The 16506-nt window shown below is 37.6% G+C and overlaps 1 protein-coding gene across 2 annotated transcripts in view; it reads right to left on the reverse strand.

The window, feature by feature from the left end:
- Positions 1–16506, reverse strand: part of KHDRBS2 (KH RNA binding domain containing, signal transduction associated 2) — a 728302-nt gene that overhangs the window by 204810 nt on the left and 506986 nt on the right. The gene's annotated exons all lie outside the window — the stretch shown is intronic.

Here is a 16506-nt window from a genome sequence, read left to right on the forward strand (position 1 = left end):
AGATAATAGGGTGATCTACTGGCTTTGTAAATTAAGATGTCCAATTCTCCTCCCAGGTTTAGGAATTTAACAGGTATGATTTCTTTAAATACATTTTCTGTTCACTTCTCCATCTTTTTTCCTTCTGAAATCCCAATTATTCTAATGTTTTTAATTTTGATGAAATAATCATTTAGGCTTTTTTATCCTTTTTCATTCTTTTTTCTTTTTTTCTCTTCTAACTGGATTATTTCAAAACCCCTGCCCTCTATTTCACTTATTCTTTCTACCCTTTGCTCCGCTTTACTTCAGATTCTCTTTATTACATATTTTACTTTATTCATTGAGTTCTTCAACTCCAGAATCTCTGGTTCTCTATTATGATTTCTATATCTTTGGGAAAATCTCATTTCAATCATGTATTTTTCCCCAAGATTTCATTGTACTGTCTTTCTGAGTTTTCTCATAGCTCATTGAGTTTCTACAAAACAGTTATTTTGAATTCTATCAGTGACATTACAAAGTTAGCATTTTTGAGTTTGGTTATTGGAGAAATATTATTTTCTCTTTGTGATGGCATGTTTACTTAATTTTAAACATTCTTCATAGTTTTGTGCTGCTACTTTCACATCTGAAGTAGCTGACCCCCTCTTAAATCTTTGCTTATTGCCTTCAGATGGGGTATTCTATTTGGTGGTGTCTTTATTATATGGGGTTGTACTGTATTATATAGGGTGTTGGTACACCCTTTCTACTATACTTTTTCTCTCTTTTGGCAGGATCCTTAAGGTTTTATGTCTTCTCTCGTTCTTACAAGTCACCAGGCAGGCTACTGCGGACCTCTCTTATGTTTCAGAAGATGGTTTCTCCCTTGCCCACAGACCATGGTCTGTTTCCGGTTGCACTCTCTGTCTACAGGAGGTCTTTTGCTCCTGCACTCAGGAAAGTACACTAAGAGCCAGCAGCCGAATAGGGGGAAGGGCAGGGTTAGCCATCTGAGACTTGCCTACAGACCTGTGGAGTCAGTGGGGTGGTACCAGACATGGTACTCCCAGAGGCTCATGGGTGGATGTCTTGCTGAGTACAGTCAGCAGGAAGCAAGTCCCTTATCTGCCTCTTTCCAGATCTCCTCCCTCCCCCCTGTCATGGAGGTCCTACCTCAATACTCTTGGTGCTGCTGGAAGGAAGTGGTTTTCTCCAGCTGTGTCCTGAACACTGCAATAGCCAGGCAATCACTGACTGCTCTCCTTTTCCTCTGCCGGAGAGGTCAGTGTTGCTAGAGAGCAGTCCAGTGCAGTTACCCTGGGTGAAGGCAGCACTGGGAACATTTCTCTTACTACTGCCTCCCCTGTGACCAAACTCACATTTTATTTCCTCCACTGGTGTGCTAGAATCTCCTCTAAGGAAGGCTGATTTCTGCAAATTCTCAATCATGTGTGAGTATCTGCCCAGGTCAGCACTCTCCAGGTTTTCTTTTCCCTAATCTGGATGAGAGGGCTTTGGACATGTTCACTCTCTCCCCTGGTTCCACACTTTGTACTGAGGTCTGTCTGCTTATTACTGGATGCATAGGTGAGTGAGACTCCTCCCAGGTCCCTTGGCGTATATATGGTGCTAGATCCCACAACACCCACAAGGACACTTTTGTTTGTGGGTGGATATCTATTTTGTTGTTTAAAAAAGGGAGATAAAAAGGAAGAATGTCTAACATTACCATGATGCTAATATCATTCTCCAGAGTGGTCATTCTGACGCATCCCTATCACATTATTACAAGCCTATGTGCACAGATCATTTTGCATATGAGTAGAAACATACAAATGCAGAAACAAAGATCCCTGTACAATGTGAAATATTTCATCTTTATGTTTTCGAGCATGAAGGTGCTTAATCTGTTCTCTTACTACCAAAACAGCAAAGAAGATACAAGGCCACATTTTGTACCAGTGAAATGTACCAGCCATGTAATATCATTAGAAAAGAGTGATTAGTTATGTTTAGTTTGGTCAGAGAGTAGTATAGTTAGTCCATAAGTATAAAACATAAATGTTTTTTCAGTATGAATGCATTTTATATTGTCTGTTACAGTAATCTTAAAAACATTACAGAACTTTATGATATTAGAATGAGTTCTAAATTGTAAATTTTACAGTTCTTCTACTTGGTACCGCAATCATGATAAAAGCAAATAATTATCTTTTCTTTCTTATTATGTTAATGTCTTGGGTAATGAAGCATTTTAGCTTATTTAATATTTAAAAGATAAAATTGGAAACTATACTTTTATGGTTTTCAGTTATTATTCTGTAGTTTTATCTTAAACAAAAATCTTTATACATTTTGAAGTATTATATACCTGCAGTGTATAGAGACATATACTAATGTATGTATAAGACCAAAAAAAAGGTATTCAATATATTTGTTTAAGTAAATAGTCAATAGTTATAATGTTAAACTGTTAAAATTCACTGAAAATGAATAGAAGGATGAATTGACGATGAAGACTGATACCTTACTCTCAATTTTTGTGGAATGTTTGAAGCCATCAAAAATAGAGTCAAAGGACAAAGTGGACAACTAACCTGTACTTGAAACGTTTTCTATGAGACTTGGTATTCTTTTACTGGACTTTGCAGCATCAATCATGAATTATGGTACAGTAAGTTTTTAACACTACAGTATTTTGTTCCCAAAGTATCTTTTCCAAGACACTATACATTTTTTTAAAAAGCATTAAATAAGCAGTCAGAGATATAAGGAGTCATAGATATAAGCTATAGAAATGTTCCTTTTTCCTTTCTTTTCAACATTTTGAATATCTTGAGGGCTTTTCATTGCAGATTCCCACTGCTCTAACCTAAAAAAAAAATACTTTTATTTCTAAGCTTACTAAGTATTTTTCTTTTTCATGGTTCATGGTTTTGTGAATAATGTATATATTAAATAAGATAATCAAGAGAGAGTACTATCATTACGACACCTTAAAGAAACAAAGCAATGACTTAGAATTTCTAAGATGAAATCACACTTTTTTTTTTTTTTTTTTATGGTATGCGGGCCTCTCACTGCTGTGGCCTCTCCCATTGCTGAGCACAGGCTCCGGACACACAGGCCCAGTGGCCACGGCCCACGGGCCCAGCCGCTCCGTGGCACGTGGGACCATCCCAGACCGGGGCACGAACCCGTGTCCCCTGCATCGTCAGGCAGACTCTCAATCACTGCACCACCAGAGAAGCCCAAATCAAACATTTTTTAAGGCACATAATCACAAAACCTCTTTTGGTTGATTATCTTTCCATTAATTCCCTTCCAGTTAGAGTTTCTCAAATAAATCTCTTGACATATAAATCCAAAGTGTTCATCAGCACTACTATGATTCTATTTCTTTATACTTTTATATCCATTCAGGCATGGAATGTACTAATATAATGTTAGAAGGAAAAAATAGTTGAATAGGCAGTAAAGATGGTTTTAGTATATAATCCTTATTTTGTTCATCCCTCTACCTCCATCTCCTTCTCTTTTCAACACTTTATAATTCCATTGTGGCTCAATACTATTATGAAAATGTTATTTATGAGTGTTGATTATTGCCTGTGGAAGTTATAAAGTAGTAAGTTATGTGTATTAATCAAAAACATATGAGTATCTATGTTATGTGTGTGCCAATATATACACACACATCTCTAAGTAATAAGATTTCCTTTATAATATACCTATAAGAACGACGGCAAAAGGGCATTTTTAATATCCTGAACTCAAGTTCGGAATTGTGCTGATGCTGCTTGGACTTGTGCTAAAGAACTAGGACAAGTTCTTTATCCTAAGTCTCTAAGTTCTTTATCCTTTGAGATAAGAAACAGAGTTCTTGGTCCCTGATTAACCTTGGCATAAACCTTTTACAAAGGGAATGATTAAGAGGTTAATTTAATGGTTTTTTTTTATTCAAATCCTATTCAGATGAACTGCACACAACTACATATTGTATTGTTAGAATAGAAAGTCAAGTGATCTTGTCTAAAAATATGTTTTAAAGGCAGTTTCTCTCACCATTAACACAAGGAACTTCAGTAAGGTGATCACAACTCTTTCTTCCCACTGGGCCTTTTCTCCCCAGTTCCTTCCCCATGAGCAGCAAAGTAAATGCTACCTGTGTCTCAGAATCCTTATGTTCAAAATTAACCTGGTTCTACACTAGACAGTTATGGAATAGTAGTGTAGGCTGTACTGCATTCCCCTCCTTTAACATTAGTTTTAATTGGAAAAAATCTTACTCTGATGTGCTGATTTCAGGACCCTCATGATTCTGGACCTTTCTCAACTTAACAACTGGATCTACTAATTTCTTCAGATATGGGGCCCATCCTGGCTGTAGGTAGGGGACAGAGCTTTCATGTGTCCACCCTTGTTGCTGACCTAGGCATCTCTGTCCCATATCCTGGTATGGAAGTTCATTTTTTAAATTGTTCACCCATAGGATTGGGACACCATCTTTTTCTTGCCAGTCCCTCACACTTGGACAGCACTCCTGCTTCTAAACACCTGTGACTATGGTCCTGTTTCCTGATGCAGATTGCTTTCATGGATATCTAAATATCATGAGCTCCTAGATTCTGTTGCCATAGCACACTCAACTGCCTGTTAGGACATCCTGGGTTCATGTGCTGGATTTCCTTCATGTCAACTACTTGTCTGCAGGAGTACATCTATTTAATAATTTCAAAGCATGTTTGCTCTACCAGGACATTTCCTGGGGATGATAGGCATTTGTTTTATCCTTAAGGAGTCCAAATGCTACTTGGAGAACAAAATATGTTAAAAGTAGATGGTCCTAAAAGAATACAAGTGTTCCCGAATTAAGATGGGATAGAAGAAAGGAGGAAATGGCAGTAGAGCTTGCTAGAGGAGGTGACCGCACTTATGTAGACGATTAATAATTGAGTATTATTTAAAACAATGTCCAGTGGAATTATATCTGCCTCCATGTTTCTCTACTTACACTGATAATTCAGAGAAATTATATCTGATAAAGAAAGAACACCAATGAGCAGCTCTTTAGTCTTATTCAATTTGTCTGCATTTCAGCCAAAATTGATTTAAGGTGTCACTGCTCCCCCTCTTCTCTTGGTGATGATAACTGTGATGACAACAATGGTGATGATGATGAGTGTTCGTATATTCCAAGAAGTTTGCTAAACAGCTTTATAGCCTTGCATACCAGATCCCATTTGGTCCTTGTAGTGGGTAGGATTTTAAGATGGCCCCTGATTCCTGGCTGCTGGTGTACACACAACTTCTCCTAATATTCAATCAAACACTAATCTCGGTACTGCCATGAAGGGATTTTGCAGCTGTAATTAAGGTTTCAAATCAGCTGACCTTAAGATAGGGGTATTATTCAGGTGGGACTGAATTAATCATATGAGTCCTTTTTAAATCTGATCACAGACACAGGAAGCCAGAGAGATCCAAAGCATGAAGAGGATTCACTGCTGGCTTTGAGGAGCCACATGGTAAGGAAGTGGGTGGCCTCCAGGATCTGAGAGTGATTCCTGGATGACCATCAGCAAGGAATCAAGGACCTCAGACTCTATTCAACTGAGAAACTAAATTCTTCCATGACCACAGGAGCTTGAAATAGGACTCTGAACTCCAAATGACATCAGGGCCTGGCTGATACCATGGTTTTAGAATTGTGAGACTCTGAACAAAAAACATAATTGAGCCCATCCAGGCTTCTGACCTACAGAACTGTGAGATAAGAAATGGGTATTGTTTGTTTATTTTTATTTTTTATTAGGGTATAGTTGTTTTACAATTTTGTGATAGTTTCTACTGTACAGAGAAGTAAAGTAGAGTTCTCTGTGCTCTACAGCAGGTTCTTATTAGTTATCTATTTTACACATATTAGTGTATGTATGTCAATCCCAATCTCCCAATTCATTCCACCCCCTTTTTCTCACCTTGGTGTCCATATATTTGTTCTCTACATCTTTGTCTCTATTTCTGCCTTGCAAACAGGTTCACCTGTACCATTTTTCTAGATTCCACATATATGCATTAATATGATATTTGTTTTTCTCTTTCTGACTTACTTCATTCTGTATGACAATCTCTAGGTCCACACGTACAATCCATGTCTCTACAAATGACCCAATTTCATTCCTTTTTATGGCTGAGTAATATTCCATTGTATATATGTACCACATCTTCTTTATGCATTCATCTGTTGATGCACATTTTGTTTGCTTCCATGACCTGGCTTTTGTAAATAGTGCTGCAAAGATACATGCACCACAATGTCCATTGGATATTGTTTTGAGGTACTAAGTTTGTCATGCAAAAATAGAAAACAGATACAATTGTCCTAACCAATAAATTAGTAGCATCATCTTACTCATTTTAAGGTGAGAAAAGTGAAATTTTAGGACTTTAGCTGTTTTGCTCATATTTACCATGTATCAGTATGGCTGATAATGCAAAACACAGAACTACAATATTGTGAAGATAATACTTTCAAATTACACTAGTTTTATTTTGATGTTATGACTAAGAATTTTTGCCTGCTAAATATATGCACAAGAAATTACAATCTTTTCACCCTAAGTCTAGTTACAAACATGGACAAAGAAGTCTGAAATGACTTTTATGTCCTTAAGTGCAGAAGCAATATTTAGAAAATGCTCCAAATTTTATTTAAGGTGAGGAAATGTCCTTTCTTCAGCATTTAATCTATAATTTTACACATTTTTCCAGGTACAGTTTGTAGCCACAGGATTCAGGAAGATCTTTCTCCTTAACTAAGGCCTGGATGGGTCATGGAAGAGAAGCCTAAAGAGAGCTACGTTCATGCCTTCACCCTCTCCCATCTTGGAATGGCAGAAGAATGAGGAACAGATGGCAGGATGAATTGTGTGTGTGTGTGTATGAGAAAGCGAGAGACTGAGAGAGAGAAATGGCAGAGACAGAAAGTTATGGCTCTCCACATCATGATAAAGAGCACATGTAGGTCTTCCCTGGTGGCACAGTGGTTGAGAGTCTGCCTGCTGATGCAGGGTATGTGGGTTCGTGCCCCGGTCTGGGAAGATCCCACATGCCATGGAGTGGCCGGGCTTGTGAGCCATGGCCGCTGAGCCTGCGCGTCTGGAGCCTGTGCTCTGCAACGGGAGAGGCAACAACAGTGAGAGGTCTGCATACCGAAAAAAAAAAAAAAAAAAAGCACATGTAAAGATTTAAGACAATTATCTCAAAAACATATAAGGGTAAAAAGGGAAATTAGAAGGATTTCTTGGTTTGAACTCTTTTGACTACAACACTGATTATTTAAATCCTGACTTTGTTTTCACAAATTTAAAATATATTTTTTGAATTATGGACTGAATCATGCTTCCCTGCTTCCACCTCCTCCTCCTCCTCCTCATTCTTTAGTTGTTCTATACAATGGGAACTGAGAACAAAACAATTTGTCAATTGTTTGCAGACACAAAGACAAAATTCTTTTACAGGTAGTCCTGTTGCCTACGGAAACGATATTTATTAAGAAGCATAAGAATCAAGGTCGGGGGGACCTTCAAGATGGTGGAGGAGTAAGACATGGAGATCACCTTCCTCCACACAAATACATCAGAAATACATCTACATGTGGTACAACTCTTACAGAACACCTACTGAACGTTGGCAGAAGACCTCAGACTTCCCAAAAGGCAAGACACTCCCCACGTACATGGGTAGGGCAAAAGAAAAAACAGAAACAAAAGAATAAGAATGGGACCTGCACCTCTGGGAGGGAGCTATGAAGGAGGAAAAGTTTCCACACACTAGGAAGCCCCGTCACTGGAGGAGACAGGGGGTTGCGGGGGGTGGGGGGAGCTTCAGAGCCATGGAGGAGAGTGCAGCAACAGGGGTGCACAGGGCAAAGCAGGAAGATTCCTGCACAGAGGATCAGTGTTGACCAGCACTCACCAGCCTGAGATGCTTGTCTGATCACCCACTGGGGCAGGTGGGGGTTAGGAGCTGAGGCTCAAGCTTCTTCGGAGGACAGATCCCAAGGAGAAGACTGGGGTTGGCTGTGTGAACACAGCCTGAAGGGGGTTAGTGCACCAAGCTAGCTGGGAAGGAGTCCGGAAAATGTCTGGAACTGCCTAAGAAGCAAGAGACCATTATTTCAGGGTGCACGAGGAGAGGGGATTCAGAACACTGCCTAAACGAACTCCAGAGACGGGTACAGGTGGCTATAAGCATGGACACCAAAGACGGGCATGAGATGCTAAGGCTGCTGCTGCTACTAAGGCTGCTGCACCAAGGACACTGTGTGCAAGCACAGGTCACTATCTACACCTCCCCTCCCAGGAGGCTGTGCAGCCCATCACTGCCAGGGTCCTGTGATCCAGGGACAACTTCCCCAGGAGAACACACGGCACGCCTCAGGCTGTTGCAAAATCATGCTGGTTTCTGCCGCCACAAGCTTGCCCTGCATTCCAATTATAACTGCCACACCCTTCCTTCCCCCTGGCCTGAGTGAGCCAGAGCCCCTTAATCAGCTGCTACTTTAACCCCATCCTCTATGGGTGGGAAAACTCCAGTGACCTACACACACAGGTGGGACCAAATCCAAAACTGAACCCCAGGAGCTGTGTGAACAAAGAAGAGAAAGGGAAATTTCTCTCAGCAGCCTCAGGAGCAGCGGATTAAAGCTCCACAAACAACTTGATGTACCATGTATCTGTGGAATACATGAATACACAATGAATCATCACAAAATTAAGGTGCTGGTCTCTGGAAGCAACTGTAGACTTGGGGTTTACTTTCTGCATTTAATTTGTTTCTAGTTTTATGTTTATCTTAGTTTAGTATTTAGAGCTTATTATCATTGGTAGGTTTGTTTATTGATTTGGTTGCTCTCTTCCTTTATTTAAGAAAAATATATATCTTTTTCCTTTTTCTCTTTTGGTGAGTGTGTATATGTATGGTTCTTTGTGTGATTTTGTCTATATAGACTTGCTTTTACCATTTGAACTAGTATTCTGTCTGTCCTTTTTTTTTCTGATATAGTTTTTAGTGCTTGTTATCATTAGTGGATTTGTTTTCTTGTTTGGTTGCTCTCTTCTTTCTTTTTTTAATGTTTAATAATATTTTATAAATTTTTTATTTTAATAATTTTATTTTTTCTTTCTTTCCTTCTTTTTTTTCTCCCTTTTCTTCAGAGCCATGGGGCTGACAGGGTCTTGCTGATCCGACCGGGTGTCAGGCCTGAGCCTCTGAGGTAGGAGAGCCGAGTTCAGTACATTGGCCCACCAGAGACCTACCAGCCCCACATAATGTCAAACGGTGAAAGCTCTCCCAGAGATCTCTATCTCAATGCTAAGACCCAGCACCACTCAATGAACAGCAAGCTACAGTGCTGGACACCCTATGCCAAACAAATAACAAGACAGGAACACAACCCCACCCATTAACAGAGAGGCTGCCTAAAATCATATTAACTTCACAGACACCCCAAAACACACCACCGACGTGGTTCTGTCCACCAGAAAGACAAGATCCAGCCTCAACCACCAGAACTCAGGCACAAGTCCCCTCCCTTTTCTTCAGATCTGTGTGGTTGACAGGGTCATTGTGCTCCAGCCAGGTGTCAGACATGAGCCTCTGAGGTGGGAGAGCCAAGTTCAGGACATTGGTCCAACAGAGACCACCCGGCCCCATGTAATATCAAGTGGTGAAAGCTCTCCCAGAGATCTCCATCTCAATGCTAAGACCCAGCAGCACTCAATGTCCAGCAAGCTACAGTGCTGGACACACTATGCCAAACAAATAGCAAGACGGGAACACAACCCCACCTATTAACAGAGAGGCTGCCTAAAATCATAATAAGTTCACAGATATCCCAAAACACACCACTGGACACGGTCCTGCTCACAAAAAGAAAAGATCCAGCCTCAACCACCAGAACACAGGCACAAGTCCCCTCCACCAGGAAGCCTACACAATACACTGAAACAACCTTACCCACTGTGGGCAGACACCAAAAAAAAATGGTGACTATGAACTTGCAGACTGCAAAAAGGAGATCACATACACAGTAAGTTAAACAAAATGAGAAGACAAAGAAACACGCAGCAGATGAAGGAGCAAGGTAAGAACCCACCAGACCAAACAAGTAAACAGTAAATAGGCAGTCTACCTGAAAATGAATTAAGAGTAATGATAGTAAACACAATTTAAAATCTTGGAAATAGAATGGAAAAAATAAAAGAAACATTTAAGAAGAACTAAAGAGCAAAAAACAAACATGATGAACAACACAATAAATGAAATTAAAAACTCTGTAGAAGGAATCAATAGCAGAATAACTGAAGCAGAAGAATGGAAAAGTGATCTGGAAGATAAAATAGTGGAATTAACTACCACAGAGCAGAAAAAAGAAAAAGGAATTAAAAGAATTAAGGACAGTCTCAGAGACTTCTGGGACAACATTAAACACACCAACATTCGAATTATAGGGGTCCCTGAATAAGAATAGAAAAAGAAAGTGTCAGAGAATATTTGAAGAGATTATAGTTGAAAACTTCCCTAATATGGGAAAGGAAATAGTTAATCAAGCCCAGGAAGAACAGAGAGTCCCATACAGGATAAATCCAAGGAGAAACACACCAATACACATATTAATCAAACTATCAAAAATTAAATACAAAGAAAAATAGTAAAAGCAGCAAGGAAAAGGCAACAAATAACAAAAAATGGAATTCTGATAAGTTTAACAGCTGATTTTTCAGCAGAAACACTGCAAGCCAGAAGGGAGTAGCAGGACGTATTTAAAGTGGATGAAAGAGAAAAACCTACAACCAAGATTACTCTACCCAGCAAGAATCTCATTCAGATCGATGGAGAAATTAAAATCTTTACAGAGAAGGGAAAGCTAAGAGAATTCAGCACCATCAAAGAAGCTTTACAACAAATCCTAAAGGAACTTCTGTAGGCAGGAAACACAAAAGAAGGAAAAAACCTACAATAACAAACCCAGAACAATTAGGAAAATGGTAATAGGAACACACATATCAATAACTGCCTTAAATGTAAATGGATTAAATGCTTCAACCAAAAGACATAGACTGGCTGAATGGATACAAAAACAAGACCCGTATATATGCTGTCTACAAGAGATGCACTTCAGACCTAAGGACACATACAGACTAAAAGTGAGGGGATGGAAAAAGTTATTCCATGCAAATGGAAATCAAAAGAAAGCTGGAGTAGCAATTCTCATATCAGACAAAATAGACTTTAAAAAAAGGAACATTACAAGAGACAAAGAAGGATACTACATAATGATCAAGGGATGAACCCAAGAAGAAGATATAACAATTGTAAATATTTATGCATGCAACATGGAGCACCTCAATACATAAGGCAAATGCTAACAGCAAAAAAAGGGAAAATTGACAGTAACACAAACATAGTAGGGTTATTTAACACTCATTTACACCAATGGACAGATCATTCAAACAGAAAAGAAAAAAGGAAACACAAGGTTTAAATGACACATTAGAACAGATAGACTTAATTGATATTTATAAGACATTCTATCCAAAAACAGCAGAATACACTTTCTTCTCAAATGCTCATGGAACATCCTCCAGGATAGATCATATCTAGGGTCACAAATCAAGCCTTGGTAAATTTAAGAAAATTGAAATTGTATTGGGTATCTTTTCCGACCACAATGCTGTGGGACCAGATATCAAATACAGGATAAAATCTGTAAAAAATACAAACACATGGAGGCTAAACACTACACTACTAAACAACCAAGAGATCACTGAAGAATTCAGAGGAAATAAAAAAATCCATAGAAACACATGACAATGAAAACACGACGACCCAAAACCTAAGGAATGCAGCAAAAACCGTTCTAAGAGGGAAGTTTATAGCAATACATTCCTACCTCAAGAAACAAGAAATATCTCAAGTAAACAACCTAGCTTTACACCTAAAGCAATTAGAGAAAGAAGAACAACCCCCCCCAAAAAAAATTAGCAGAAAGAAAGAAATCATAAAGTTCAGATCAGAAATAAATGATAAAAAATGAAGGAAACAATAGCAAAGATCAATAAAACGAAAAGCTGGTCCTTTGAGAAGTTACCAAATTGATAAACCATTATCCAGACACATCAAGAAAAAAAGGGAACAGACTCAAATCACCAGAATTACAAATGAAAAAGGAGAAGTAACAACTTACACTGCAAAAATACAAAGGATCATGAGAGATGACTACAAGCAACTATATGCCAATAAAATAGACAACGTGGAAGAAATGGACAAATTCTTAGAAAAGCACAACCTTCCTCGACTGAAACAGGAAGAAATAGAAAATATAAACAGACAAATCACAAGCACTGAAATTGAAACTGTGATTTAAAATCTTCCAACAAACAAAAACCCAGGGCCAGATGGCTTCACAGGCGAATTCTATCAAACATTTAGAGAAGAGCTAACACCTATCCTTCTCAAACTCTTCCAAAATACAGCAGAGGGTGTATTATTGCATAGGCATAACTACATCCCATTTTAGATATTGAAGCAGTGTGGTTCAATTTGTGCATGGTCATGCTGGTAGTTAGTGCTGGAGCTGGGAACACAAACCCATGTAGTCAGCCTTCAGAAACTGTGCTCTAACCACTGATGTTGACAGAATTTATTTTCCAAAGATGTTTGCAATAATATTCCATATCCAACTTGTTTTTCTTACAAAGCACTATTGGCATACTTCCCCTTAGCCTATGCTACTTTTTCTTAAATCTGAGCAAGTTTGGGACTAAGTTAGAAATGACACTATAATATTCAAGGCCATGTAATAAAGCTTTTCTGATTCTCTGTTGAGCTGTACACTTTTGGAGCCCTAAGCTGCCATGTAAACAGTGTGACAACGCTGGCATCAACATGGTGTGAAGAAGCCCAATTTCATCAAGATGAGAGACCATGGAGAGGCCCTGAGTCTTCATGAAGATGGAGAGATGGCCAGGAAGCCTCCAGTGGCTTCAGTATCTGTACTACTGCGGCCCCAGCCTCCATCTGAATTCAAACATATGTGAGGCCTGAGGCAGAACTGCCTGGCCCAACCATTCCCAAATTTCTAACCCCAAAAGCCTGAGACAATGAAACAATTGTTGTTTGAAACATAACATTTAGGGTGACTTGTTACATATCAATAATGACTGAAACACCCTTTCTATAGAAGATAAGTGGACTCAGTTAAAAATGAAGTACCTGTAATTACTATATATACTACTTAAAAATGTGTTTTAATTGTAAGTTTACATCTTGGTATATGTACTGGTTTCTCAAATAGAAATAGTCTTACTATGATATCAATTTTAAATTAATAGTATTTAAAAATTTTTATTTTATATTGGAGTATATTTGATTAACAATGTTGTGTTAGTTTCAGCTGTACAGCAAAGTAATTCAGTTATACACATACATGTATTTATTCTTCTTCAAATTATTTTCCCATTTAGTTTGTTACAGAATATTGAGCAGAGTTCCCTGTGCTATACGGTAGGTCCTTATTGGTATAAGTAGTGTGTAAAACTTGTGTGGAGACACAAAATAACCTGAGTAGCCAAAAGCAATCTTGAGAAAGAAAAGTGGAGTTGGAGGAATCAGCGTCCCTAACTTCGGACTATACTACAAAACTATAGCCATCAAAACAGTATGGTATGGGCACAAAAACATAAATATAAATCAATGGAACAGGATAGAAAGCCCAGAAATAAACGCATGCACCTATGGTCAATTAATCTATGACAAAGGAGACAAGACTATACAATGGAGAAATGACAGTCTCTTCAATAAATGGTGCTGGGAAAACTGGACAGTTACATGTAAAAGAATAAAATTAGAACACTCCCTAACACCATACACAAAAATAAACTCAAAATAGATTAAACACTTAAATGTAAGACCTGATACTATAAAACTCTTAGAGGAAAACATAGGCAGATCACACTTTGACATAAACTGCAGCAACACTTTTTTCAATCCATCTCCTAGAGTAGAGGAAATAAAAACAAAAATAAACAAATAGGACCCAATTAAACTCAGAATGTTTTTGCATGGAAAAGGCAACCATAAACAAAATGAAAAGGCAACCCACAGAATGGGAGAAGATATTTGGAAATGATGTGACTGACAAGGGATTAATATCCAAAATTTACACACAGCTTATGCAGCTCAATATAAAAAAAAAAAAAACCCAATCAAAAAATGAGCAGAAGGCCTAAATAGACATTTCTCCAAAGAAGACATACAGTTGGACAACAGGCACATGAAAAGATGCTCAACATTGCTAATTATTAGAAAAAAAAAACTACAATGAGATATCACCTCACACGGGTCAGAATTACCACTATCAAAAATTCTACAAACAATAAATGCTGGAGAGGGTGTGGAGAAAGAGGAAACCTCCTACACTGTTGGTGGGAATGTGAGTTGGTAAAGCCATGATGGAGTTTCCTTAAGAAACTAAAATAGAGGTACCATGTGATCTAGGAATCCCACTCCTGGGTATATATCTGGAGAAAAACATGGTTCAAAAGGATATGTGCACCCCAATGTTCATAGCAGCACTATTTACGATAACCAAGACATGGAAACAACCTAAATGTCCATCAATGGAGGAATGGATACAATAGATGTGGTACATATATACAGTGGAATATTAATCAGCCATAAAAAAAGAATGAAATAATGCCAATTGCAGCAACATGGATGGACCTGGAGATTATCATACTAAGTGAAGTAAGTCAGACAAAGACAAATATGATATTGCCAAAAAAAAAGATACAAATGAATTTATTTATAAAACAGAAACAGACACACAGACCAAAGGGGAAAGGTGGGGGGGGAGGGATATGATATGATTTGAATCTCAAAAGTTGGTTTGATCCAATTTTCAGTTTTGTTTTGTCATCTATAGTAGCTAGATTCTAACAGTTCCACCAAATTTTAAAATAAATATAATTTACCTACTCTCTTTCCTATGTCAAATCATTTATTCAGGATGAAAGTACTCTACATACCTTAAAAATATCTCTTTTTTGTGAAACATATTCTATTTTATGAATAAGATACCACAGATCACTATAAATAATCCAGCCAGAAGACTCCTACTGGATAACAATATTAAATCAAGTGTCCTATTAAGGGGAGATTTGAAGAACAAATTAAATTCCCATTCAGTCACTCAAATAAAGAAACTGCTTGAATGCTCACCCAGTAGGCATCATCACATCACTCTGTGGGCATCTTATTTGAGAAGGACTATCCCACTGGCAAACCTATATACTTCATATCTTTAAATATATATGTCAAGTAAATTGTGGGAACATGAGTAGTTTGATTCATCTTAAATATTTGAGGATAGAATTCTTTCCAGGGGACAATCACATTAAGTACCTAGTTTTGGTGTATGCCTGGTAGAAAGATACAGAGAGTGATATTAATACATTAGTATGAACTTGGAGTATCCAAATGGGCCCTAAAATAAAATATACCACTGAGATTTTACATGATGTTAGTTATAAACATGAAACAACATCCAGAATTCTAATTCCAGTTCCATTAAACAAGTTTTTATACTAGAAGTCAATGTAATTACAATGAAATGGAACTTCAGCATTATGTTTCTAAAGAAGTACTGACCAAAGGGCAAATGTGATTTCTCTCAGTGACATGATCTATTTTCTCCTAAATGTACTGTAAAATGGCACCAAAGGAGCCATTGTCAGATTCAGATCTTTGGAGTGTGTGTGCTCATTAAGTATAAAACACTGAACAAATATAAATGAGAAATGCATTCTTTTCAAGATTATGTTGGATATGAATTACAGTCTAAATTTCTATATTTCAGTTAATGTAACTCTAACTAGGGAAAAATAGGATATTTTAGGGTTTGAAATGAGGTAAGAGATTACAGGAATGTGAAAAAATATCCAAACTGCCATTTTAAGCTCTTCTTCTAATTAAATCCTATTTTTTCTCTTTTGATGTTATCTATATAGATTCAAGAAACATTACAAATTCTTCTTTTCTAAAAGGAATGAAGGAAAGAAAAAGTAGAAAATTAAATAAAATTTAATTAAATTTGGCATAAAAACAACTTGTTAAATGCAACATCTATTTCTTCATTTCCAGGATTGAAATAAAAATAACCTTTTAATAATGATTTCCTGAATATGTTTCTTATCTAAGTTATAGCTAGTAGACTACACTGGGAAAAAAAGGTAAACTATGAAGCAACTGTGTCACATTTAATCACTAGCCTCCATTTACTATATTTGCAGAAGTCAAAATGTACTAATAACCGACAAATGTTCTGGAGTCCCTTCATGTAGTTGGTGGCAGAGCAGGCATAAAAATCAATATAACAAATTTTCACAGAGGTAATGTGACTTCTGTTGTTCTGCTTTTCATTAAAGACAGTGGAAATTGAAGAAAACCTATTACTGCATCCAGAATTTTTAATTGCTA

The sequence above is a fragment of the Orcinus orca genome, chromosome 10 (genome assembly GCF_937001465.1).
Source record: "Orcinus orca chromosome 10, mOrcOrc1.1, whole genome shotgun sequence".
Classification (NCBI taxonomy): Eukaryota; Metazoa; Chordata; class Mammalia; order Artiodactyla; family Delphinidae; genus Orcinus; species Orcinus orca.